The sequence below is a fragment of the Struthio camelus genome, chromosome 14 (assembly GCF_040807025.1).
Source record: "Struthio camelus isolate bStrCam1 chromosome 14, bStrCam1.hap1, whole genome shotgun sequence".
Classification (NCBI taxonomy): Eukaryota; Metazoa; Chordata; class Aves; order Struthioniformes; family Struthionidae; genus Struthio; species Struthio camelus.
The window spans coordinates 21,579,367-21,605,447 of record NC_090955.1 but is presented as its reverse complement, the minus strand read 5'-3'; the positions used below and the strand labels follow the sequence as shown (position 1 = coordinate 21,605,447).

General features: G+C 39.5%; 1 protein-coding gene across 3 annotated transcripts in view; it reads left to right on the top strand.

Annotated features, from left to right (window-relative positions):
* The first annotated feature begins 9,285 nt into the window (after positions 1-9,285).
* ATP2B2 (ATPase plasma membrane Ca2+ transporting 2) overlaps positions 9,286-26,081 on the top strand; it is a 430,065-nt gene continuing 413,269 nt past the window's right edge. The window contains exon 1 of one of the 3 annotated variants that reach the window (XM_068906748.1): positions 9,286-9,389. The gene's annotated coding sequence lies outside the window, so the exon portion shown is untranslated. The remainder of the gene's footprint in view (positions 9,390-26,081) is intronic. The other 2 variants (XM_068906742.1, XM_068906746.1) reach the window with 2 other exon arrangements.

Sequence of the window (26,081 nt, the reverse complement as noted above, 5' to 3'; positions counted from 1 at the left end):
TAACAAATGATGAAAAAGCAGAGGTAAGATGGATGATGGAAGTGTTATCAGGGGCTTCTGGGACTCTTCAACTGGCTTGTAAATCCTGAAACAGAAAAGAGGTGGAATGGCCCAGTTCCGTCCTCTCCCCCACTTCTTCACCTCTCCCTCCCAGCCATATTTGCTAAGCTGTGAAATGTTGCAGTGCTATACAATTCACTGACAAAAATTGGTATACGAAAACATTTGCATAGTCTTTGTTCATTGCTATGCAAAACATGATTTATTGAAGGTTGTAGCTTGATGAGTTAGCACCTGAATGTATGAGCACTACTTTTCCACAATAAAAGGAGGCTGTACTTGTCTTTATCCACTTTTAAGTTGAGTCATTTCCTATAAATACACCAAACATAATGAGGATTTAGGCATGAAACAGTCTGTACTAGCATTTTAGGAACTAATTTTGTATTTTTTGTACACTTGAAATACATGCCAGGCTAATCTTAGAATGCTGCTTAAAGCTTAGCAAGGTCAAATAAGTGCTTTGTGCAGGCACACACATAAGTTGTATTTAACTTTTCATTAACTTTTCAGTGTGGTAAGAAATATGCATAATTCATGTCCCTGCTGTTTTTACTGTAACCATATGATAAATGAATAGGAAAGTGGAAAAAAGATGAGATTGGTGAAGCTTTGTCATGTATGCCTACTACTGAGAAACCACAAAGACTGCCAACTCAAAAAGCATGCCACTGTATAGCTTCATTTTTATGCAGATCCCAGTAAGTTATATAATTAAAAGAATATTAATCTCTACTAAGTATATCTAATTGAACACCCCCTTATAATTGTAGAACTTTGTAATAATTACTACTTTAGTATAGATTTTCTGATTAATATATGCCATTGCAGTTCATTAAGTAATGTGCATATATATATACACACACACACACACACACATATATATATAGAGAGAGAGAGAGCGCCTTTGAAAAGTTTTAAGGAATGGCTGACGATTTGCTTGTGTCTTTTTGCTGTGCTGTGAAAGATGGTTGCTTTTCCCTTATGGGTATACTGTTGTCCTGAGCAATTCATCAACCTGTTTCCAAATATTGTGTCTTCATAGCTGGGCTTGCTTTCTTTGGTCTTACATAACTGAACATAGAATTTAGAGTGCCTTCTGTGCTTATTTTTAGATTATAAGACAGTTGCACTATCTGGGAAGATACTGCTTTTCACTGTCCTAGTTGATTCACTACACTCATCTCAACCTATTACGTTTGCCTTACTGCAGAAACTCCTGCATGTTCCTTACTGAAGCTCCCAGAAGATTGAATCAAATATGTATTTTTAATTTTGCCCATTGCTGAAGGCTAAATGCAGAAATAACTAATGAGCATTGGTGTACCAAGAAATAAACCAGAAATAGTAGAAAACTTAAACAGGGAACAATGAGAATTTCATTCAGAAGATGCACCATTGGTTGCCTTGCTGCAGTGTTAATGTGATAGTCCATCTCTGTGCTTCCTAATCTGTGAAAATACCTGCTTCCTTTCTTACTCCTGTTTCCCTGATTTCTCTACTGGTTAATTAGAGAGCATAATGGAAGTGCTGTGTTGGGGGAGAAAGTCAACCTGTCCATTCTTGGGAGAAAACCAAGTAATCAAACTGCAAACAGAAGGATTTATCAAAGATCCAGGGGCTTTGTAACACTACCAGTCATCCTGTAGAGCTGTCTTATCCAAGCCATCACAGAAGGACAGGCGGACCATCCATCACTTCGCCAGGGGAGTGACCATCCATCACTCCCTTTCCAACATTGCTCCCCCCCCCCCCGCCCCCAAGTTCTCCAGTTCATTCCTGCTGCTATTATCCAAGCTTTCTAGACATAATTAGGACTTCAAGCTCAAGAAATATGCCACACTAGAATTTCTTTCTCTGCTATTCAGTCAGAACATCTTTATTTCGTTGTGATATATAAATTGTGTTGTAATAGGCAAAAGTAATCTTTGCCTCGTTGGATAGCGTTTGTAAACGAGGCTAGAACGTGTGTCAGCCCAGAAGCAGTAGCAGGACTAGCAGTGAGGCTTCACATAGGCGTTGCAAAGAAACCTGAAGCACGCAAGCTCTATCTTAAGAGAATGACACTTCTCCTGATGACTTGTTTGTGGTAGGGTATCACATTCACATAAGAAAAAGCTTAAACCATCTCCAAGGGGAAAATTAATCTTAAATTCCTTGGAGAGGGGGAGCAGGGGCAAGATTGGGAGGAATATTTTTGTGTAATGTATTAGCATTCTGTGTCAAACTTGCTTGACTTCTGTGTCAAACTTCTTGCTATCCCCAAGCTAGTTTTGATCCAGTTATGACCAGAAAATACTGGCAATGAGGCGGGATCTCCAGCATTAGTAAGTTTGGAGAAAGGTCACTCTAGAAGAGCATTTGAGAAGAAAACTCACAGATATGTTGATCCATGCAAGATGATTCGTTAAAAGCCGTGTTAAATTGAGAGAGACTGTGGCTTGGATGCTTTTTTGTTTTTGTTTTTCAGCAAATTGTTGCTGCTGACAGTGGCTAGGTTTAAAATTTTAAATTAAAAAGTCTTCAAAGTTTGGTGATGGGAATGAGAACAATCTGACAAATCTGATAGAGTGTAATTGAAGTGGTGAAGGAAAGGAGGAGAGACTAATTTGATTTGTCTCTATGGGATGCTCAAACTTTACTCATACAGAACCTTTTTGGTTTTTTTCTTCTCTCATCTCAGTAATCTGCTGACACTATATGCTGATGCAAATACGATCAGAATTTATTGTCTGGGGGAGAAATTCCAAGTAGTTATTAAACCAGTAAACTGAGGATTTTTTTTTTTTTTAACCTAAAAGCCCCAGATCAATATAAACCACTATATTGCTGAAATGCTACTAGAAAACAAAAAGCTGAATGAAAAGCAAGGAAAAAAGGCTTGTGCTTTTTCCCATCCATAATGCATTCCATATCCACGTTTTTCCTTCCTGCTGTTTGCACTCATCACTGAAATACATGTCCAAGATTGTTAGTCAGGTGTATGGATCTATTCATAAAATAACTGAAGAGACTGATGCTATTAAGGTTCTGAATTTAGGTGGGTAGTCACCATAAACTCATATATAGATAAAGGAAAGATGCAGATGTCTCCAAAAGGTGATACTTAAGAGATCTTAGGAGACCTGGAATGTAATCTTGGAGGTACCTATTTCTCTTTTGACCACCCCCCACCACACCCCCTGTCTTGTAGGTGTGTGCATGTATATACATATGCATTTGTACACATATATATGGAGTCCAGGAGGAGTGCTCCAAAATTCAGCATAATAGTTGAGCATAATCAATGTAAGTCTATCTAATCGTGTTGATACATTAAATGTGCAGGCAAGACCCCGGTAAGAACCCACCCTTTAAGAATTAAAAGCTGCAGGTGAGATAACATACAAATGTTGTGGCTGTGCGCACTAACAATATGGAATAGCTCACTGCAGTCGCTTCTGTGCGTAATTAGCTATTGAGACAGCATATCGTATTAAGTATGCAGGTAATTGTGGGATTAATTTGCAAGTGGGCTTGGACGTACCTGAGTCCTTCCGCGTCTGACAGGAATGGTTACGCTTGTCTCGCCACAGAGCTCGTTTGTAACAATTACTGGGAGACTCAGAGTTACTATTTATAGAATGCTTTTGTGAAATAAGTAGCCTGTTGATTAGCAGAAGTTTTGGCCAGAAACTGAAAAAGTGAAAGAGCAGACTTCAATGTCCATAAATTGCAGAGCAGTTAAACAACAACGTTGACTTCCTTTGCGGTGACGTTGATTCTCGTGAGTGAAACCAAGGGCTTTCGGATTGTTTATCCTGGCATCTGTGACTTAAAGCAATCACTTACTTAAAACACATGTTGGCAGATTTGCCTTGCCCATGTGCTATCTGTTTTTTATTAAGAATTTAAATAGAAAAGATGAGTGGGCTTCCCAACAAAACAGTATGAATGTAATTGGCATCCTTCAATCTGAGTAAGATATTTTAAAATATGTTATTATTCACAAAGCAAATGAATGGTTCTTACTCAAACAGTAGCATGCTAAGCCCGGTATTTATAAATGACCATTGGGACTGTTTCTAGATTGTGTATTTACCCTGCTAAATCAGTCTTTATTCACAGCAAGAGTTTTGTGTTACTGATGCATATTTTTTTTTATGGAACATTGTGTAATATTTGTTTTATGAATTTTTACTGAAATCATAGATGACAACCGGCTTTTACATCAATGAGACTCTTTTCCCTTGGGAAACTGCTGTAGAAGGGAAGGACTGACTTTTGAATTTATGGGAAAGTTGAATCGAGTTTGCTGATAGCTTGTTTTTTGGTATTGACCTTTAGATTGCCTTGCGTCTTTATGGCTTTTTTTGGATTTTACTCTTACTTCTGAGATGACCCACATCCCATGTCCAAAAACTTAATTATCTTCCGCATTCAAAATCTTTGTAACTAGCTCTAAGGCTTATGCAAACTGTTGCCTATTTCACTCTATTGATGTTTTCCTCAGAACAGAAAGTCAAATAGGTTGGAAAATCTAAAGGAAAGAATTATGTCAGAGGAGATTATTTGTGCTTATGACTAGCATCCTCAAAATACAGCTGAAAGTTATCTTTTTTCTGAACTGTAAACTGTGTTACTATGATATATTCAATAACACTCAATAGTGCATTGAATAGTAGTACTCAGCAGTACACTGTCTTTTGTTCCTTACATTATAACGTTTTCTTCAACACTGCATTCATTCATTCATTCATTCATTCATTTTCTTTCATATACATTCTTGTGAACAGAAAGATTGCTACAAAATACGTAAGTGGGTTCTTCAAGAGATGCCATTTTTATTAAAAATTTTAATTTTTCTAACTGACTTCTCACAGTGATCTGTAGAATGGATATTGCCTTTTTTTTTTTTTTTTAATTTATGCTTGCTGCATAAATTAAGAGGACTGCCTGAATGTGTTGCAAAAGGTCCGAATATTGCAGAAAACTTTCTTACAATTTACTCCATGCATGTAAAATACTTTAGTGATTGCTAATCAGTTCAGGAATAATTTAATTTTTAAAAAGTTCTTCTGCTCCCATTTATATAAATGTATTTAGCAGATTAATTTAAGAGAAGACAAGTTAGATTATGCATCTGGAAAACTAGCCTGTGATCCTTTCATAGACTGTGCAAACATAACAGTATGTACTCACTCTTGGCAATACTCTTGCAACCTACTTTTTTTTTGTTGTGGTGGTGGTTTGTGTGTTTTTGTTCGGGCTTGTTGTTTATTGGGTTTTTTGGTTTGTTTTTAGATTAGAAGCATTGCGGACACCTCTACCAGGTTTTAATCTCCACAGGAATTGTCCTTTTATGTTGCTTCTGACCAAGTGCTTCAGGTGCAAGATCATCAACTTCTATGTCAAGTTTAACAAGTTACTTCACAATGTGAGATTTTTATTTATTTATTGCCAGGGAAGCTCCATGTTTCTTTTATAGATAAATCAATAGGTAACTTCTAATCATTCTTATTTCTAGCCAAGGTTGCTATTGCCAACAAGGTCAGCAATTCAGCAGGGCATGATGTCTCGCCTACACAATTGTTCATGACATCAGGTGGAGGTTAAGTCCATCTACCATCTGCCTCACTGAAGCTGGGCCTTTTCAAGGGCACTTCATGCATGCACAGATGTAACGTGTATTTTGCAGTTTGCTCCAGCTATTTTTGCTTTGATGCTGACTTAGAGCTTTGAAATAACAGCTGTGGAATAGCCCAGTGTGTCCGAGAATCCTCTGGTCAAACTCTTCTTTTTACAAAGCGATGGTCAAAGTTTAGTTATTTGCTAGTCTTCTCCTGCAGTGTATGTGACATTCAAATGTTAAATGCGAAAAGCAACTTCGTCATGCAGAACTTTAACTGGTTGGCTGATATATGACTTCATGGCAGTTCTGAGAATGTATTAATTCTCCCAGCCTTAGTCTGTCATTACTTGTGCTCTTAAAAGCGATAGAGATTTAGGAGTGGTTGGCTCTTGCCTGTGATATAAGGATGTGAAATTACTGCAGATCGTGTTGGTAATTCACAAGGATATCCTTTCTACTCTGTCAGAAACTGGAGTTAGGCCACAACTTGGTGGAATAAGATGCCATGAAAATTTTCTTAGTAGCAATATAAGACTGGGTCTGAATGTTCTGATAACTGAACGTCTGACTTTGTTATGAAAGGGTAGGACTTTATGCCCGTGAGCCAAATACTCATCTGCCAAATGTTATTCCTAGTCCTCGTGTTTCATAAAGCCCTTTACTATTGTATAATGAACCCTTGTACAACATTTCCTCTTGCTTTACTAAAAAAGGTGACAGATTTTATGATTGCACTTTACTGTCTTAATCTACGTACTACTACATTTCTGACAGATAAAGTTTTTTTCAATCCTTTGTATTGCCATTTGGGCAACTTCACAGGTAAACTCTGGAAATGCATAAGGATTCTTTGAAGTGGAAGATGTCATGTATGTTTAAGTTATCATAGCATAGTTCTATGCTTTGTATACCTACATCTGTTTTAGAAATGTCATAAAAGACCCTGAAATATGAAGAACAGCTATTTCATTCTAATGTAATTATAGCCAGACTATAAGCTCTTGAATTGGCATCCTTTATTCCTTTCCTTTTGAAGTTTCCTTGAAATTCTTTCTCTATTTTGTTAAGTGTGGAAATTAAGCGAAGTTGAAATCTAGGAAGAACTGTCTGACGAGTGTAATTCGCTATTAGATTATTTAAACTTAAGTTATATGTAGTGTCAAAGTAGTGACCGCATGATCTCTGCTCCTTTATGTTCTCTTGACAAAGTAGATTACCTCCACGATGCACACATTCCCTTATTAACCAGGGAGACAAGGAGGATTTAAAGGAATACCTAAATCTCTCATATGAGAGAACACATAATGAATTTAGGAAAAAAGCATAATGGGAATTTGGTCCTAAGCTCCAAAACAAATTGGGAAGCCTTTAATTATTGTAGATTAGTTGAAGCCTTTATTATTAACAGCATGTTTTATTTTCCATTTTGTAGTATTTTTAAAACCTTCATGTAAGAGTTATAGGTTCCAGGAAATGCTGTAGTAAAAGGAAGATCTCCAAAGAAAAGAGAAGAGGTGCAGAGGTACCTTGGAGACCTCTGTCATGATGGTAGACTATATTTATTTATTTATTTATATATTTTTATCTATCTATCTATCTATATAAAGAAAGAAAAAAAAAGTTGGTTAGCTTCTAAAACTGCAAGTAACTTAAGAAATTATATTTGCCTGTTTTCATGGGAAAAGATTTTCATGGGCAGAGGATATTAAAATGAAGGAAGTCTCCCAAGCTTTCATTCTTGCCGTGCACTTTTGCTATTCCACCATCATTTAAAAATCGCTCATAAGATGGTGGGCGCCAAATATCTTAGGCTGGAGAGGAGGCCAGGAAAGTAATAATTAGTTTGTGTTGCTCTGGGGTTATTAGTCCCACATGCAGTAGTTGACTAGCTGTAGATGGTATAATGTGTCCAGTCAGACTCTCAGATACTGTCCTCTAGTGTAACATTTAAACCTAGGGCATTGCACCATGATCCTTAGGCTTTCATAAGGCGAGGCAGCGTGTGGAATTTTATGTCTATGCGAAAATAGTCTGTAGGATGTAATGGTTTCTATGCAGTGCAGAATTAGCAGTCAGATATGTGTTTGTCTGATGCAGTAAGAATGCGCATCTAATGCTTTTCAACTGGTACTCCAATCATCTGCTGTAAATGATTAATAAGCACAAGCTGAAAATAGCACCGGATTTACCTAATGTTTGCATGATTATTTTTGTAAACATTTCATTCGGGCTTTCTCTGCCATCTTTCTAAGCATTGTCAAAACAGAAACGTTGCTATTCTTGATTAGTTTTTCTCAGTTTCTTTGATCTTTATGAGGACACAGAGATGTAGCAGGGGAAAGCATAAGAAATGTTGATTCTCACTTGACAGTAAGCGTGTGGTTTAAGATCATATGAGAAACCTAATCTAGATATTTCTAGAGTATTTACAGGTTTTTAAATCTTTCTAGAGCTAGTAATTAACCTTTGTGAAAACTATGAGTTTGTATTTCGCTAAATAGCGTGTGTGAAAAGCACTAAAAAAAAAATACCGTCACAGCTTCTCCTAGTTTTAAATGCTATAAATCGTTTCAAAAGACGTGGAAGGATTTGTACTTTTGTTCTGTTGGCTGTCCTACTTTTTTGTAAGTCCTTGCTGGGCTAAGGTTAAGACTGGAATTTAAATGGTGTTGAGAAAGTAGCCAAGACAGTAATCAGAATATAATTACCAGTGTATCATCTCTCAGACAACAAGGGCTGGCCGGTGGTATTCACCAATACAAGAAGATGGAAGATTTCCAGTTTTCAGCATGAAAGGCTAGCGCTGCTAGCTTTGGTGGTCTATGTGTGTTACGTGATGTGTGCCAGTCCTTTACACTGAGCAAACCCCTGTCGTCTACCACGACCTTTTCTGCTCTTCAAAACCCCCTCTGTTTCAGTTGAGCTTGGCAGACATTCGCTCCTCTGGAAAGATTATGCGGCACAGCAGAATGGGTCATGAACTTCATTTTGTCGTTTATATCTTTCTCTATAAAACCCAGAAGGTTTGGTTAAATACCCACCATTAACTACTCTTGAAAATGTTTCAAAGAGGGTATCTTCTTTTTTTGGCAACGTTTTGATGAGCGGATCCTCAAATGTTAAGTTTATTTTTTGACTAATTTGCTAATAAGGAGTGTTAGTTTCCCAGGGTATTTGATGTATGTAATGTGTATTTCATGCTCCTTCATCTGTAATGTAAAAATACTCCCCCACCGCCGCACCCCACAGCGGGCGCGATACCCCGGAGCTGGCTGCTCCATCCTTCCAAAGCAGCCACTGTTCCTTCCCGTGTGTGTTTTTGAGAATACTGAATGAAAACTAGGAGTATTATTTAAAAAAAAAAGGGGGGGGGAGGAAGGAGGGGGGAATCCTTTTCTACTCCTGGAGGGGGTCCGATCCCCTCTGCCACCGCCAGCACGGGCGGGGCCGCCCCGGGGGCGCCGCGGCGCGGCCGCTGCCCGCTGAGGGGAGCCCCAGCCCCGCCGGGGCCGGCGCTCCGCGGGGAGGGGGAAGGCGCTGCCCGCCCGCCCGTCCCCCGGGGCTCGCCCGCTGGCCGCGGCCCCGCCGAGGCTGACGGAGCGCAGCGCCGCGCCGCGCCGCGCAGCGCAGCGGCCCGGCGCAGGAGGGAGGCGCCGCCGCCAGCGGCTCCCGCAGCCGCCGCGCTGACAGCTGCGGCCGCCCCGCGCTCCCGCCTCAGGTAAGAGCGGGGCCCGGCTCAGCCCCCGCCGGCATCCCGCGGCGGCCGGCCGCCCTCGGGGACGGCGGCCGCCCCGGGGTGACCTTGGGCGGCGGGGCTGGGGCTGGGGCTGGGGCTGGGGCGGGGAGGCAGCGCCGGGGGGGGGCGCGGGGCGCGGGGCGCGGGCAGGTGCCGCGCGGGCTGTTGGCGGGCGCCGCCGCCCTGAGGGGAACGGTCCGGCCGGCCAAAGCCGGCCTTCGCGGAAGGGCGAGCGGAGCAGCCGCTTGCATAGCGCCAGAGTAAAACCGTCCTTCCAGTAACGGTCCGCTTCCAGTCTGCGAAACCCGGCGTCGTTTCGCGACCGGGGGAGGCGAAGAGGCAGGAAGGGGCGAGCCGAGGTGGCTCTGTCCGCCCCCCCTCCCCCCGCTGGCAGCATCTGAAGGAAAATTTGGAAACTTAGGGCCACAAAACGCCGCGCTGGCTGCCCTGAAGCACAGCGACTCCCCCAAACGTGCCCTGCAAGCCCTGCCGTCACCCCGAGAGCCGGGCGGCGGGCTCGCAACTTTCGGCAGCGTTAGGGAGGCCGAGGAGCCTTCGCTGTGTGCCCAGTTTCAGAAGGTGACGCTCGCCTGCCTTTCTTTCTTTTTTTCCCCCCCCCCCAACTCTCTGAACAAACGTTTCCACCTCTCAGTCCTGTCCCCTAAATTCGGGTGTTTGAGATCGTTTAAGAGTTCAAGTGGAAGCAGAGGACCCTCGGGCACACCTTCACCTCCTTTCCGCCGGCCCAGGGAACTTCTCCGTTTCCAGAGCGCCGCGACGCTCGGCTCTTGTGGCGTGTTTCCCCCCTCCCCGACCCCCCGGGGGATTTATAGATGTTTTAGCAGCAGCAGTTTTCATAGCATCAGAATTCTCCGCTGAAGTCTAAGGAGCCCAACAGAGTCAGAGAAAAGCTGCGGCGAGAGATAACTTTCCCTAGGTCACCTAGTAAATCATCCGCCGAGGCGCGAAAGGCGTTCGTTCCGGCTCAGTCTGCTGCAGTCCCCGCTGCTGCCACCTTTACACGGGTGTGGTCAACGTGTGCTTTCATATGGCCACGGACCACAATGGATTAATGCCCGAAAACTTTGATTTAGTCAGAAACTCTTCTGTAAATGCAGAAGAGGAATACTGCCATCTTCTTGTCCCTTTACCAGGCCTATTGTGTTTTTAGTGGAGGAATCCTTTCTTTCACCTAATTAAACTCTTGAAAAGCGTACTTTCTGTGCGTTTCCTGCTGGTCATTTTTGCCTACATTTCCTACTTATTGTTGTGCTGTTTTATTACCTTACACCAATGTAACTTGATTCTATGCTAATACTTCCTGTTACTTTCTTTTTATTTATAATACTTTTTCTAGTAAACTGTGATACTTGAGGAGCATGGATACCAAGATAAGATACTGAGAAGATAGGCAAACTTAAAGCAGCAGTGTAGAGTCGGATTTTACTGCTTCTGAAGTAAACTAAAATGTAGGTTTATAAACAGTGTGAAAGTTGACACCGCTGTAACTTGATTCTCAAATAGTAAAAAGTAGTAGTTGTTTACAGCAGATCTCTTAAAGACTACTAAGGTATTGCTGGTGGATACTGCAAGCCCTTAGCTGTTTAGCTCTTTGAGAATTAGTGGGACTGCATGCCGTATGGTAATGCTTGCAGGTGGTGGGTAGTTCCTGGTCCTGTCCACTCACCTACTACGTGACTGATTTTTAATGTGGCTACTCAGGTAGGGTTCAGCCTCGCGTAACTCTCTTTCATGGCTTTGATGTGAACAATATCTGAAGTTGCTTGTGTATGTGCGCATCTGGCTAATAAACTCGCTCAGTATTTTTTTAGAAGGACTCCATGATTTAATGCTGAGCTCTGTTTGCAAAGTGAACATTGCTATAAGCTCTTTCTGAATCGAATGAATGTGGATTACATGTTGAGTTTATTGTCAGTATTAACATTTTCAGTTTGATATTGAATAGAATGAATGTTTTGGTTAATCTTAGTGCAAAGTACTATGTTACCTTTAGTTCACGTTTGATCTCATTACCAGTATTGTCCTTTGTTCACATGCTATAAATCCAGTATTGCAACCTCTTGATTATCCAAGCTACTTGAACATGATATTGATCCAGGTTTCTGGCGTGTCTCTCTACCTGAACTGTATCTCTTTAGCAATCAATTGCCTATCTCCTGCTTATCCCCAGTATGTTTTTTTATTCTTTGACAAGTCCCACAGGGAGATGACTGTTAATACTTAAATGTTGTCCTGTGGTGCTGCCCCCTCGTTGGGATTAGTTTTGGAAGACTACAATGGGAAGAGCGAATGGACTTGGTGGGCTTGATTTGGCTTCCCTGAAATTAGGCATCTGGTATCATTTGAGACACTTTAGGATGTCCCAGGTGGCCTCGAGCTGCCTCTTCAGAAGAGCTTGAGTCTCCCACATGACCCATACCAGCCACAACAGGGCACCTCGGCTGGCATGAGCTGCAGCTTTGTAGACAGCTGAACCAGGTCTTCTGCCTTTGGCTGGTTCCTTATCCTCTGCTGGCTTCACGTTCTGCAAGAAAAACACCACAATGAGTCTAGCGATGTGACTAGAAGTAGGTACCCTTTGTCTGAGCGCAGATAATCCTGTAAGTGTTAGCTTAAAGTTTATCTCTGCTAACAAAAGCTACGTTTTCTGGTTATTTGTCCTTAACTGAGAATAAACAATTTAAAGTGTAGCGAGTTAAAAATAAAAATCTCTGATAATCAAAAATACCTCATTTTCTGCGTCGTTATAACTTCAGTATAAGCGCAGGGTGATGAACGGAGTCCTCTCTCTTGGTCGAAAGGAGTGGCATTGCTAGCAGAATCGCCAGCCTTCCCAGCACGCCTATCGCAGTGCCATACGTATGTCCCCATAACCATTCAACTTACCGAATTTGACATATTTGGAGTGCCACTGACTTGCAAAGGCACCCTGGCTGTGAAATTGCTGTAGAAGAGCAGAGACAATGATTTCCCATACTATGCGATACGGTTGTCCTAATACAGGAATCTGTGTGCAATGGGTGTATTTACAATTTGAAGGCAGTGGAACTACCTTAGAGAGTGATAGCCCTGGGCTCTTCAGAACAGAAAGAGCCTTCTTTAACTGGTGCTTCTTGTGAGGGAGGTACTGTGGCCTGCCTGGATGCAGCCGCTTGGTTATGCGTGTGTTGTGTGTACGTACAGAAACCATTAATGGATTTGCAAACACGTCAAGGGAGGATTGATTTTAACTGTTGACATTGGGGCAGGATTCAGAGGTGCAGGACTGAACCGTGTTCAATCTCCGTGTCGGCCAGGCTTGGCAGCAGTTTGGCTCGGCGTATGCATTTCAGAGTGTGAACTGTTTTGAAGCCCGGAGTAGTGAAGCTGTCTCTATTCAGCATTTGAATTTCTAAGATTAAAAAGTCATTAATTCCATAGTGTTTGGGGAATTACCTTTAGCCTAATTCATCTATTAACGTGCCTACAATAGCTTTTGTTAAACTCCATGAAAAGTATGCCTAATACAAAGTCATCCAGCAAGGACTGAAGAACGAAGGTGTTGCAACTGCTGATGTCAAGTCCATGTTATATGCAACTCTTTTAAAACTTCAGCAGTTTTCTGGTGAATGGGAGGTTTATTTTGGTGGTTATTAGTGAGGTTAACACTAACATATTATTTTTGATACCTCATTATGAGCAGGAGAGACTTTTCAAGCCTCTGCATATTTTTACTGTTCAAAAGTGACAATGTAACCTTGAAGATATTTGCTGATTTTATATATATATTTTTTTTATATATTTTATACCACTTAGCTTCCAGTGATCGAGAGCCACTATTTGATATTTCCACTAATGGGACATCTTCTGTCACGGAAGATAGGATTGCATTCCGCAGAACATACAAAATATGCCCATATAGTAGACCCTCCAACATTTTAGTTTTTGTAATGCAGGTGAGACCTATTTTCTTGGTTATTTTAAGCATTTTAACTTTTTTTTTTCTAGATAGGCTAATAATTTAAGAGGATTGAAATAACAGGAAGTTTGTTTTGGGGGAATGTTGTCTATAACCAGTGTAGAAATCTCCAATAAGTTGATGGGTTCCTATAAACTATTTTCAATGTTGTCTTGAAAAATTTTTAAGTAGGACTATTACTTGAGGCTATTTGAGAATCAAGTGCAGAACAATGCCCTTGGCTATTGTAATATTAGCACTTTTATTGATACTGACTGCTGAAACTTAAGATAAATTCAGCTTATCCAAAAAATTGTAGATATTTATTCTTTGTCATCTGAAGAAATTGATCTATGTATTTATTTGTTGGCCTACAGCAGTAGGAAAAGCAAAATGTTGGTTTTGGGAATAAATTTACCCAGAAAAAATAACGAATGGCAATATTTGGTGTATATGCAACTATTTTGCTGCATTGAAGTTTTAGTCTGAACTTCAAATGCGGTTTTAATGCATTTTTTTTCTACAAAATCTAAAAAAATTGTTCATCTGCGTTTTTCTAGCTTGTGCAGAGTAATTTGCCAACTTCAGCTCTATGCATGTAAACTAATAATAGAGGACTGACATGAATTGTAGCCTATATGTAGTAGAAAGTAATTATGTTAAGACAAAATGTCAAAATCGCACCTGGAAAACATCTATTCCATGCTATTGGGTACAATAATTAACTACAGTGTCCAAATGGCTTGAGACAAAAACTAGGCCCATCTTTGGTTATGGGTGTTGGTGCTATAATCATTCTGAAAATGGCAGAAGGATTCTTGCTGAAAGGTTAAATACTCTGAAAAGTTAATGTGGGATACCTTGCACCCTTCTGATTCTGTGTCAAGTGCTAAAGAATTTGAGAGAAATAGAAATAAGCACATGCCATAATGGACTATGAAGGTTTTTTTTTATTATTATTTTTTGACTCTGGTTTCATGAATTTCTGGAGTGGGGGGAAAAATGGCAAGATTACTTAATTACTTAACGTAACTTATGTACAGCATTCCTGCTATACATCCTGGCATGACATATGCCTTTTTAAAATCAATGTTTATGGTCTACAGTGGCTTCCATATCCTTTCCCATAGAACTCGACCTATCTCTCCGTTTTGTATTTGTGCTTGATTTCTAGATTGACACTTTCTTTCTTTCACTGCAGCTTATTTTGAACAAGTTCTTCAATATATTAAGTTTTATTTTGAATTCTGATCTTATTCACGTGTGGGTTGAAGGTGGTATGAAACTTATGTGCATAATTTGCAAACATTTTTCTCTATTAAATTTTGTTAAAGTATACAGCTGGCTGTGAGACTTATTCTTGCAGTATGCCCATGAAATTACATTCTATTGTCAGTGAACTCTTAGTAATCATTTTTAATTTGTATGGGCTTTAAAAAAAAACCAAAAAAAAACCTGTGCACTCACTAAGTTGTAGGTTCATATCAATCTTTCCTGCCCTATGAAAATGTCATGTGGGACAGTACTGAAAGCCTTATTGTAGCCAATATAAATTACCTGTTGCTGCTTTTCCTTTCTTCTGCAGGTTAGTTACCATATCAAAAAGGAAATTTGATTGGTTTGATGGTTTGATTATTTTCTGGCACTTAGTTCTTCAGCTGCTTATGTGATGATTGTTTCAGCAAGTTATTGTTTCAGCATCTCCCTGGATATAAAAGTAAGGTGGTTTGGTTTGCAGTTTCTTGCATGAGACTCGCTTTTCCTTTTGAAGTGGCATACTATTTTTGCCTCGTCACAGTCCCTTGGGAGCTTTACCCTTCCTTTGTGTATTGTTAAAAATAATAGCTAATGTTTGGGGATGGCTTTAGATAATTCCTTAAGTACTCTGCAGTGAACTTCATCACACCCTGTCAAACTGAATGTATCTGGCTTCTCTAGATTATTTTTTAGTTTGTTCTTCTTCAGGCCTGTAGTCCTGTCCTTTGGGTATAATCACTTGTGCAAATTTGTTGTTCCTCATTATCCTTTTGATGAGGACCTTAAAGGACTATGAAGGAGGCACTGAATACTTCAGCTGTCTCTTAAACATCTGTTACTTTCTCTTCTCTCCCGTTAAACCCTGGAACCTGTGCTTACCATTGTCTCCTGCTTATTTCTACTGTATTTATAGATCCTTTTCTCATTTTCTCCTTTTTATCTCCCTTGTTAGTTGTTGAGCCTTTAGTGCGTTGGCTTGTCAGGATCATACGTTTGCACTATTCTTTTCTATGTATTCTTTGTGTCAAGCTTCACCTTTTGTACAATCTCTTACGATAGTCAAAGCCTTGAAAGACCCGGGATATAACAATAATAGCCTCTTACAACGCTTCCTATGCTTCCTCTGCACGGAGATAATTTGCACTTTTTTATACAGCCTTTTTTCATAACTGTTAGTTTTCCTTGATTCTCAGATCATCTCTTCAAGAGCCATTACCAGCCGTTTTACTGCATTTGCAGAAGTTGCTTCCCTGAATCTTATTTCTTCATTGTGCTTCTTTCACATCTTTCTTCTAATATGGCAGTGAATTCTGATGACTTGTGATAACACTCACTTGAAATTAATTTCTGTCCTTAAAATCTCCGTCAGTCCTTTCCCATTAATTGAAAAAAAAAAAAAAAAAGGCGAGTGCAGCTTTATTAACTTTCTCCATGTTCATGCCTTTATTTTATATTCTTACTGCAACTCCACCATGATGGCGTGCTTCCTACTCAAAGGATCAGCATGAGAAGATTGAAAAAAAATGCATGCTTTTGATGGCTAGGGCATGGGGTAGGGAACCAAGACTCTGTGCTCCTACTTGCTTTTGCTTTTTTCTTACTTCATGCAAGATATTCAACTTTGGGCTATTGCTTCAGATTAGTAATTAAACTGCTACAGTATGTACTTAACCTGCATGTTTCAAGGGTTAACTCATCACTACTTGTAGAGCTACTGAGAATTTCATACAGAAAGTGCTATGTAAGTACAAAGGACTGTTTGTATCTGCAAGAAGTTCCTAATGTTATTCAGGAAGATTATTAAAGCCACTTACTTAAATGGCAGTGAAGTGTGGTAGGTTCTACATATACACACACAAAAGAACCAAGTCTCTTTGTGTGAAAACACCAGTTTACTCTGGGTTTCTCTTTCAGGCAATGTGCTGAGGATCTGAGCATACGAAGCAGAAGAACCTGTCTAGAACGGAATAGCATTTCAGTTAAAATTCCTTCCTGCTCTAAGGAAGAATATCACGTTTGTAAATTTAGCACTAAGTGTTGTATCCTTGTCAAGAGACCATTTCCAAGTTATGCTAGTGGCCTGGTTGTCAAATAGGCTGCAGATAATACAGTAGAAGTTCTTAATGTATTAAGGGCAGCATCTTTAAGAAGGGGAGAGGGGAAAGCCAAATGGCATTTCAAGTCCTATTGGCTCATCAGTGGGATTTGTGTATCTATATCAGTTAGATGGTTTTGAAAGTTGCACTCTAAATTGGTGACTAACAGAGAGCTTCCCAGGATAATGATATAAAAGGCTTAAAAGTTACCATTAATAATTCAGCTGAAGATTATTGGAATCTGATGCAGGACCTCCTGAATGTTATGTTGTTAGGATTCTATGATGAAATAATATGCTTTTGGGAATAATCTTACCTCTTTTGATGCATCTAGATAGCCAAATGTTTAAGTCATGTTACAGGAGAAACTGATGATGGAGTCATCTTTGCCTGTTTATGTGCAAATAAGCACAAGGATATATAAAAGCCTGTTCTTCTGAATGTGGGAAGAATCAGGTGGGGAGCGTGTTTCCCTCTACCAACTTTCCATAACGAAAGCTCAGTGCTGGGTTAACTTGTCAAGGAGTGGGAGGTGGGCTAAGCAGGAGACTTTACTGCAATTCAGCATGTGCTCTGCATCAAACAAAACAGCAGTGGTGCTCGTCTTTCCCTCCAGCCTTCCTCCACCAGTGCCCAGACGTTCCTGCGGCCACGATCCTCCTTGCCTCAGGGGTTATGCCCCAGTGAGAGTTGGGATGTTTTCATGACTTTTTTTCTTGTCTTTTAACGTCTGCCTCTCCTCTCTCATTTTAGCTCTCTCTTTCTGTTCTCAGAAGAAATCTAGATGAATCCTTCCACTGAAACCATTTGAATTCCTAAATAGTCTTCTGTTTGCTGTTGTTTTGGATGGAAACATGCTTTTTACAGCTGTAGCAATTGAGGGATGTCAAGGAAACCTACTGGTTTAATCTGACCATATTTTAAAACATCCCAGAAGCAGGATACTGTCTTTGGTTATCTATGTGTAAATATAAGAAATAGAATCCTCATGTGTATATTTTAGGGTACGTATGGTCTATGAAAGAACAGCTGTGGACCAGTGGTGTTAAGTTTTTAGTAAAGCAAGCATGAAAAATACTTAGAGATTTTTAAGGAGATTTGGGATTTTTGTAATTCAGTCAGTATCTGTGAAGATTGTGTGGTTAATCAAAGCAAAAATTTGTGAAAATATGTTCATTTGCACTGAAAGATGAGCTGATAGGTCCAGATAATTTTCTCAATGAACATACACCAGACATTACTGTTAAGCAGCAAGTTATTTGGGGAGTGTTTTTGTCGTCTTACTACACCCCTTGATGCCTGTTAGCAGTCTACCTCTCTGCAGCAGCAATGGGTGCGCGACATCAGTGGCTTTTCAAATTGAATAAAATTCTGCTTCAGGCACAACCCTGCCTGAATTTCTCTCTCAGTGGAACAGAATATTGCGTGCTGAAGGGCGTTGGAGAAGTTGAAATGAATCCTTATGGGCGCGTGAGTCAGTGTTTAGTTCCAATGTGTATGCTTTCTTCAAAGAGAGGGAAAAGGGCCTTTTCAGCCTCTTATATACATTTTGGGGGGGGGGGGGTTGGAGGAAGGGGGTTGGTTTTGTTTTTTGCATGTTCATCTGTAAATATGGCCAGAAAAAGATGAGATCAGTGGAGCTTATGATATCCATCTACTCTGATTTCAAGCCTCTGATTTCTGGAGAAGTTTCCCTAAATGCTTTCCTGTAGCAGGGGAAGGTATACAGAAGGAAAAGCCATAGGATAACTATAAGCATTGAACAATAACACCAGAACAAAAAGCCTTCTATAAATAGTAGCATGGTCCCAGTTTAGCAAAGCACTTAAGCATATGCCTAAATCCCTCCTTGTTCAGTAAAGCACTTACACGTGCTTTTGAATTCTGCTGAAATAAAGCATTAAACATCAGGCTTAAGTGCTTTGTTGAATCAAGGGCTATATCCATGCAGATGGACCTGAGGAGAAGGATGATTTTCTTCATGGGAAAATGGTGTGCTATAAGTCTGGAGATGGGGTAACTCATGATATAATATTTTCTATGAAATTTCTGACATTGTGCACAGACCAATTTACTCTGAGAACTACTACCCATTAAAGGGTTAGAGAGTCGTTGTATACTGGTATTCCAAAAACTCTGTTCTTTTTTCACTTGAAAATCAGTCAGACTTACTGATATGAGCTGTCTTCATGATAGTTAGACCTGTATTATCTATTAAAGTGAATTTCTTGTCTCTTCAAAAAACTAATTTAAAGATATGTTTCCTTTGACATCAGGGGGTAGCAGCCTCTGCTCAGGAATACAAAAGGTGAGCATATTGATCTGGGTACCCAAATCAGCGTCCTATCAGTGAGTTTTCAAATGACTGAAATCCATTTGAATCTATCAATTTTTGAGTTACCTACATAAGACCTCTTATAAAGGCTTATTTTATCAGAAAATACTTAGCACCTATTTTCTTCAGATAAAATGTTTTTTAAAAATGTCAATTTTTCAAAGTATTAATCACTTCTGAAAATATGCTACAGGGATCCTAACTACTGACAGCTATTTTTTGGTAAACTTGGCTTTGAAAATACTTTATTCCATGCAATTTCCATAATGTTAAAAGTGGTTGTGATGGCTGGCTGGATTGACCTGGAGGTAATATTTAAAGAGTCTGTCGTGATCAGGCTAAAGTTATGAAAATACAGCTCATCCTGTTTATTTATAATATTGCATGCGTACAGCAAATAAGAGAATTTTGTTCATTTGCAGTAGTATGGAGATTATAAAACTTAACCTTGCATTTTCACTGAGATGGAAACCTCAGTTTATCACTCTGTTTTCTGAGATCAAGGTCCAGACTGGACTTTTGACCCTACAGGCTCCAAGTCCCTGCTTTGTTTGATTGACAGCATAGCTTTAAAACTTCAGATCATTCAAAATTACTCAGACCAAGGATTCCCCAAATGCATTTTGGTACATTAGCTACAAGAGTCATCTTCGCAGCCAGGATTCAGATTTTTTTTTAATGGAAATTTGGGTGGAGTAAGTTCTGAACATTTGGGCTGCTGATAAAGGGGTATTTTGATTGAAAGCTGTTCTGTCTGATTCCAGTGAACGGCGGTCCTTAATCTTAATAAACGGAATTACCGTGGTGATTTGGAGGACGCACATGTGGCAAGCGGGTCTAAAAGAGCACTTCCAAAAACAGTCTCCCAGCCACTGGGACTTGTTGAAAAGTACAGCTCAAGTCATACCTGAGGTTGATGGCGTGACAGTCACAGTGCTAAAGCACGCTTCCTTCACCTTATTTACTTCACTGTTTTTCCGCTCAGCAAATCTGTATGCAGATTTGTGTTTTGTGTTAAATCCCTATCAGAAAAAGCACATGGTAAGAAGGGTTAATTCAAGCATTATACATTTGAGCTGATTAAAGAAATTCTAATCTGGATCTTTATATAGGAAGCTATAAAGCGGTTTCATAATTTAAACCAGCTGAAGTCTGTAGAATCATAATAATCTCATGTAAATCTCCCCCATGTAACAAGGTTGAAATATTTGATTTGTGCAATTAAAAAAAAAGACTTCATAAACATTTGAGTAGAAGTCTTTTTGCTGCTTCTTGCTGCTTTATGTTATATTTGAGTAGAGCAGTCACGGCTTTGAAGAAGTCGCATTTTGATCTGAATCAAAAGGTCAGCTGTTACGAACCACAGTTAATGTCGAAATGTGCTTTTATTTCATGTGCTGTATTTGGTACTTCAGGTTATACAAAACGAGCTCCATCTATTTTGAACTTAAAACTGTGTGAACAGCAGTGTGCATAGCAAATATCAAAATATTGATTAGAAACAGGATTGAAATAAGAAAATCCGTTTGTAGAATGACATATAACTTCCATGTAAAATTAATGAAGTTATATTACGTGATGTAATTAAGTAGGTTTGTAGATAAGAAACTAATGAGCTGGTCTTTGTGAAATGTGCAGACCGAATAACTGCCAATAAGATATTTGCTGTGGAAACGACAGATTAGATTGGAAGCAGGCTGGCGGGGTGTTTGATGAGCCAATGCCCAAATGTGCTTGTAATGAAACAAACCTCTTTTGCAAAATGTAAGTCCCTATCAAGTTTTATTTTCAAAACACTGAAATTAAGTTGGGTTTCTAATGAGAACTGGCAAAACATGGCAAAGAAGTGTTTAAATCATCTAATCCCCTGACGGTACCTAGGCGTTTGAATGTTGCTCCCAGGAGAAGGAAAAAGTGTTTTTAAGCAAAGTATGAAGTACCATTATTAATTTTAATTAACAAAAAAATCTTATAATTGTTTTCTTAAGAAAACAATTCCAGAAAACTGAATGACCTTCTATTACTATTAGGAAACACAATTCAATTTTTCTACATGGGAGATAGGATTTTGCTATATGTTAGAGGACGCTGTGAGTGAAGTTGAGCAACGTGATCCTGGTTTTTAAATATTTCTATTGAGTAAAGGAAGGAAAAGGTAGCGGGGAAACATGAGCAATCTTTACTTGCTTTGCAGTCCTTTCTGTGCATGTCTCTGCAAAGAGCTTTCAGTGGGCTCTCGCCTCACTGGGGCTGCATCAGCCGGGCACACGCTCTGCTCCCCCAGCCTCCCTGTCCTTGGGAGATTAAATCAGGCTGCACTGGGCCACGGATTAGTAGTGAGCTGAGTAATCGACGTGCAGAGGCAGAGATGAACTGGAAGCTGTTTTGTTTTTCTTTCTTTTTTCTCTCTCCCCCCCCCCCCCCCAGTACTGTGGCTTTTTCCTGAGTACGTACTTTTCATTGGAGAGGAACAGACTGAGATGAGTGACAAGTGAATATGGAAACATATGTACAAGTGTATGCATAGGAATATGAGCATAAGATTATAAAAAGGGAGGAAAAATATATCTGTCAATTCAGAGCAATTTATATTCTTATTTCAAATTCTTCCTGACGATGGAAGGCATGTTTCCTTTAGCTACGCTTATGTATCATTTACTGTGTGTCTGTGTAATGGCTGCATGCTTTAACAGGATGGGATTGATGGCATCTTTTCATATTCACTTTTCTAATTCTTATGCAGCAAGATTGCAGGGATTTGAAGCTGAGTTAACACTGGACAAAATGCCTTCGTTCCGAGAAACTCTGAGCATATTTTAAAGCTTAAAAAAAAAGGGAAGGAAAAAACACTTTTATCTTTTCCAGTCTATTATCCAAGATACTTTTTAGTACCACTAGGGTTTGATAGGAATTGGAGTTCTTTTCAAATGAGCCCAAATACTCTTACATTCTGTGCAAGGCTTTAACTTCTCTCAGTCTTGTAGAATCTTAACTAAATATTGTACTGTAAGTCGATTTTTTTTAACGATGTTTACAAAAGCTGTTATAGTTTTCCTTGAACCTGAGTCTTGGTAATTAAGTTTTTTATGTGTTCTAGATAGCAAGTTTCCCAATGTTCGTTAAATGGCTTCTTATATTACTAACCTAATATCTACTAATATTAAGTCACTAAGTAGCTTTGCTATATTTGGACATAGAAGGTTTTGTTATTTCTGTTTGAGAACATTATGAGGTAAAGGCTTGCCTCTAAATGCAACTTATCTTGAAATATATGCTTCAGAAGATACTTAAAATATCTCATCTATCTGAGGGACAAACAACTCTTTATGAATGTGGAACTAGGAGTTAGAGGGAACCAATATCTTCTGTGAAATGCTTCTTACCTGTAAATATTTGTGAAACACTGCCCAACCGTAGATATGAAGGAAGACTAGAGGTTGACTCTCTGATCATAGAGAAGACAACAGTTTTGGCGAGGAGAGCGCTAGAGTTCTGTAGCAAGCGGGGCAGCAACAGGATATGCTTTTTATGGATGAGTATGTGGCTGTGATGAAATAGTAGGAATGTTAACCCCTTTTTAGACTAATTGGAATAAGATATGTCTTTATTCTCTTTTACACTGCAAGATGTGTTTCTATCTCTCTTTTAAAAGAGAAGTAAATGCCCCATATTTGCTTTCTGAAGGCAGTGATCTTCTTCATTAAGTCAAAGTAAATACTATTCAGGCTATAGTTTCTCCATTTTAATCAGAGATCCAGTTATATGGGGCTGCTTCCCGTTCTGCCTTCTTGCGTCAGCCAGTGCGTAGTCCCACCTTCTTCTTTTATGGGCCAACTGCAAATGGAGGGTAGCGGGGAGACGGAGGGGTATTGTTGGAAGGCTATAGCTCTGTTTTGACATCTAGAGAGCCCAGTTACTTTATGCCACTCAGCAAGCTAATTCCATTCCGTTACAGTTTTGTTTAATTTTTTTTTACTCCGAAATGGCAACTTTCCACCAGCATTTTGAGAGCTTAATTTTAAGGAGAAAACAAGATGAGTAAAATTCAATGGCTGGATAAGTGACATGAGTAAGAGTTGACAAGCCCTGTGATAGGAAGGGTATATCCAGAAGTATAATATTAGTAATTTAAGGTTTTAATATTAACAAGTGGATTTGGTTTTTTTGACTGTGCAGAACGTGATTAATGCATTGCATATAACTTTCTGTTCCCTGGTGCAAGTTCTTCTACCTGTCTTCCTCTTGATATTTGATAGTTTCCTTAAAAGTCATGGTTCTTGGAGTCAGAAAATATTGCAATACCTCCTTTGGTTTCTTTTTTTCCTCTCCTTTTAAAAAAAAACACCAGCTATGCTTCATAGTTGTACTGGAAAAAAAAAATCCCCTAGTGTTACTTCAAAAACAAACAAGCAAAAACCAAATTGTTATTCTTTCTCCTGCGTTATCATTTTTGGAAGAAGTGACCTGATGGGAATTTTTTCAATTTCTCATAATACCGTCTAGAAGATAATTCTGGGGCTGTTTGGAAGCCAGTTGTGTGCTACAGTAGCCAGCATGAACACAGATGCACAGAATTCCTGGAGTGTAACAGTGATGTTACAATGCTCAATTGAGTGTGTGAAATAGTATTTAAACTCATTGGGGCAGGAAGTGCATGTAAAAGAAGTATCCAGTTGCCGATTGGTTTAAATCTACAGACACAGAATCATTTAATGAAGCTGAGAAACGTGGCTGAAAATGAAGAAGTACAGATTACGTTTAAGCCTTGATATGCTCAGTGGTGCCGTTTTCCTAGAACAGATTACAGAAATAAAATAGTAGCAATCAGCATTCTTCTGTGCTCTTTTATTTTTTTGTTATTTTTTTATTTTTGTAGAGCTCTTTCCTTTAGGAATCAAATCCAAGTTCTGTTAGATAAGCTCAAACTTAATATCGTGAATGCCATGCCGTGAATGAGGCATTTTTGTCAGCTGTATTGAATTGAACTCCAGCACACATATATATGGTGAATGGAAACCGATGTTAGAATAAATTCTCCAAGCAATAACTGTAATTGTGGATTTAAACTTAAGAAGATTCACCTTTGCTGGTAGGCTAATTAAAAAAAAAAAAAATCTGACATATGCAAAGACTTTTTAAGGACCGGTAAGGTTGTAAAACCAGGTAACTACAGATTAGGGTAGCCTATAATCTCTACTGCCTACGCAGTCTCAGGCGTGCAGGGGATGCCGTCTGAAATCGGTGCGCAGCATCATATGGCTGTTCTCTTTTCCTCTGCGTTCTCCTGTGCTACAAAATACGGTGCACATCTCTATGGACCGCGGAGTTCAGTGCATTGTGTATGTTTTTGTTATGAAAAATTTCAGGTTTAATGGCTGTGTGATGTGGACGAAAGCAGAAGAAATGAATTATATTCTCGGGGAACTGTGTGACTGAGAATGAAGTTAAAACCTCCGATGGGAAAGAGTGCATTTAGTGAGGGCCTTTCTCAAAATCCAGCCGTACTTCCCCTGCCTAGCAATACTGGCAATTAGAAGAAAATTAGCATTTGGAAAATTAGGATTGAATAGACCACAGGAGCTGAGGAAGTCTTGAATACACCAAATCTTGAATTCCTTTTTTGTCAACTCTGTACAGTAGTTAGGCCAATTATTTCAAGTCTTGGATAAGAACAAAAACACGGCTGAGGGTCTTGAAAATTCCTCTATTGAATCATTAATGCAAGTAAATTGTGGGGATGGTAAGAGGGGAGAAGCAGCCGATAAGGCAAAATCTTCCCAGAACTTCATGCCTAAATTTCCATAAAAAGCCTGTGTAGAAGCAGGGGAGAGCGGTAGTGGTTTATCTCTAGGTGGCTTTTTTTTCCTTTTTCTCTTTTCCTTTTTCCTTTGGAACTCGCTGATAAGCCACTGCAGGAGAGTCCTCTCTGGGGAAAATGGCAGACACCTCAACTTGGCATTGCGCTCACCAGCCTGTTTGCTGTAGTTCTCCACTTCCACAGAGTGTAGTCTGCAGGCTGGAAGCAAGCGCAGACAAAGACAAATTCATAACTACGTTCAGATGAGGAGGATGTGCTTACTCTTGGGTTAGTTCGTCGTTGTCAATCTGCACTTTGCATTTCCTCCCTAACAATTCAGTGGTTTATTTCGGTAGAAGTGTTTTGCTTATCTAAATGCTTGTGAACTGTCTCATAACCGTCAATGGACCAATGGAAGGTGAACACGCAAGATAAATTAAAAATCTGTTGCTTCATTACATGAGAGGAAAGTTTAAAATTAATATGAATAATGTTATCTTCTACAGATAATTAGTGCCTAAAACATATAACAGGAAAATACTCATCTGAAAATAAGCACTGTTACCAAGGGCGATAATAGTGTCAAACAGAGACGTTAGTAGCATGTGTCAAAAACGCATTTTAATTTCAAAAGTCCTTCAGGAAACATCAGTATGTTATTCTTCTTTTGCCTTCCCTGCTGATAACATGACCTTTTGTAGTTCTCATACAGAAGCAGAGAAGAAAACGCTTACTCAAGAAAAATAGCGTAGAAACACAGCAATTAAGACTGAATGCATTTGCAAGCTATTGAATTAAAAAAAAAAAGTCCATACGTCTTAGATTTAATGGTAGACTAATCTCTCAGCCCATAGCTCGTGTTAGGAATGCAATCTGTGTGACTTGCTCAGGATTACTCAGTTGGGAGATAAGGAAACATTCAATTTGGGTGGCAATCTGTATTCTCCTTCCCTAACAAGTGCTGCCGAATAGAAACATGCCTTTCAATTTCTGCTTTTCACTGTGCAATAGCTACCTTTAATTTTCAGTTAAATTCCTTTTGTATTTAACTGCTTTGAAAGATAAGCTATAAACATTTCTAAACTATAATTACCGTTGCTGTATAAATAAATGCTTTTGAACGTAGGCACAAGAAGTCTCAAAGGAGTTGCTTGATTGTGTGCATTAACTATAAAAATCATTCTGTGGTGTTTGTAATTGGCTCAGAAGTTCAACTGATACAGAATTGGCA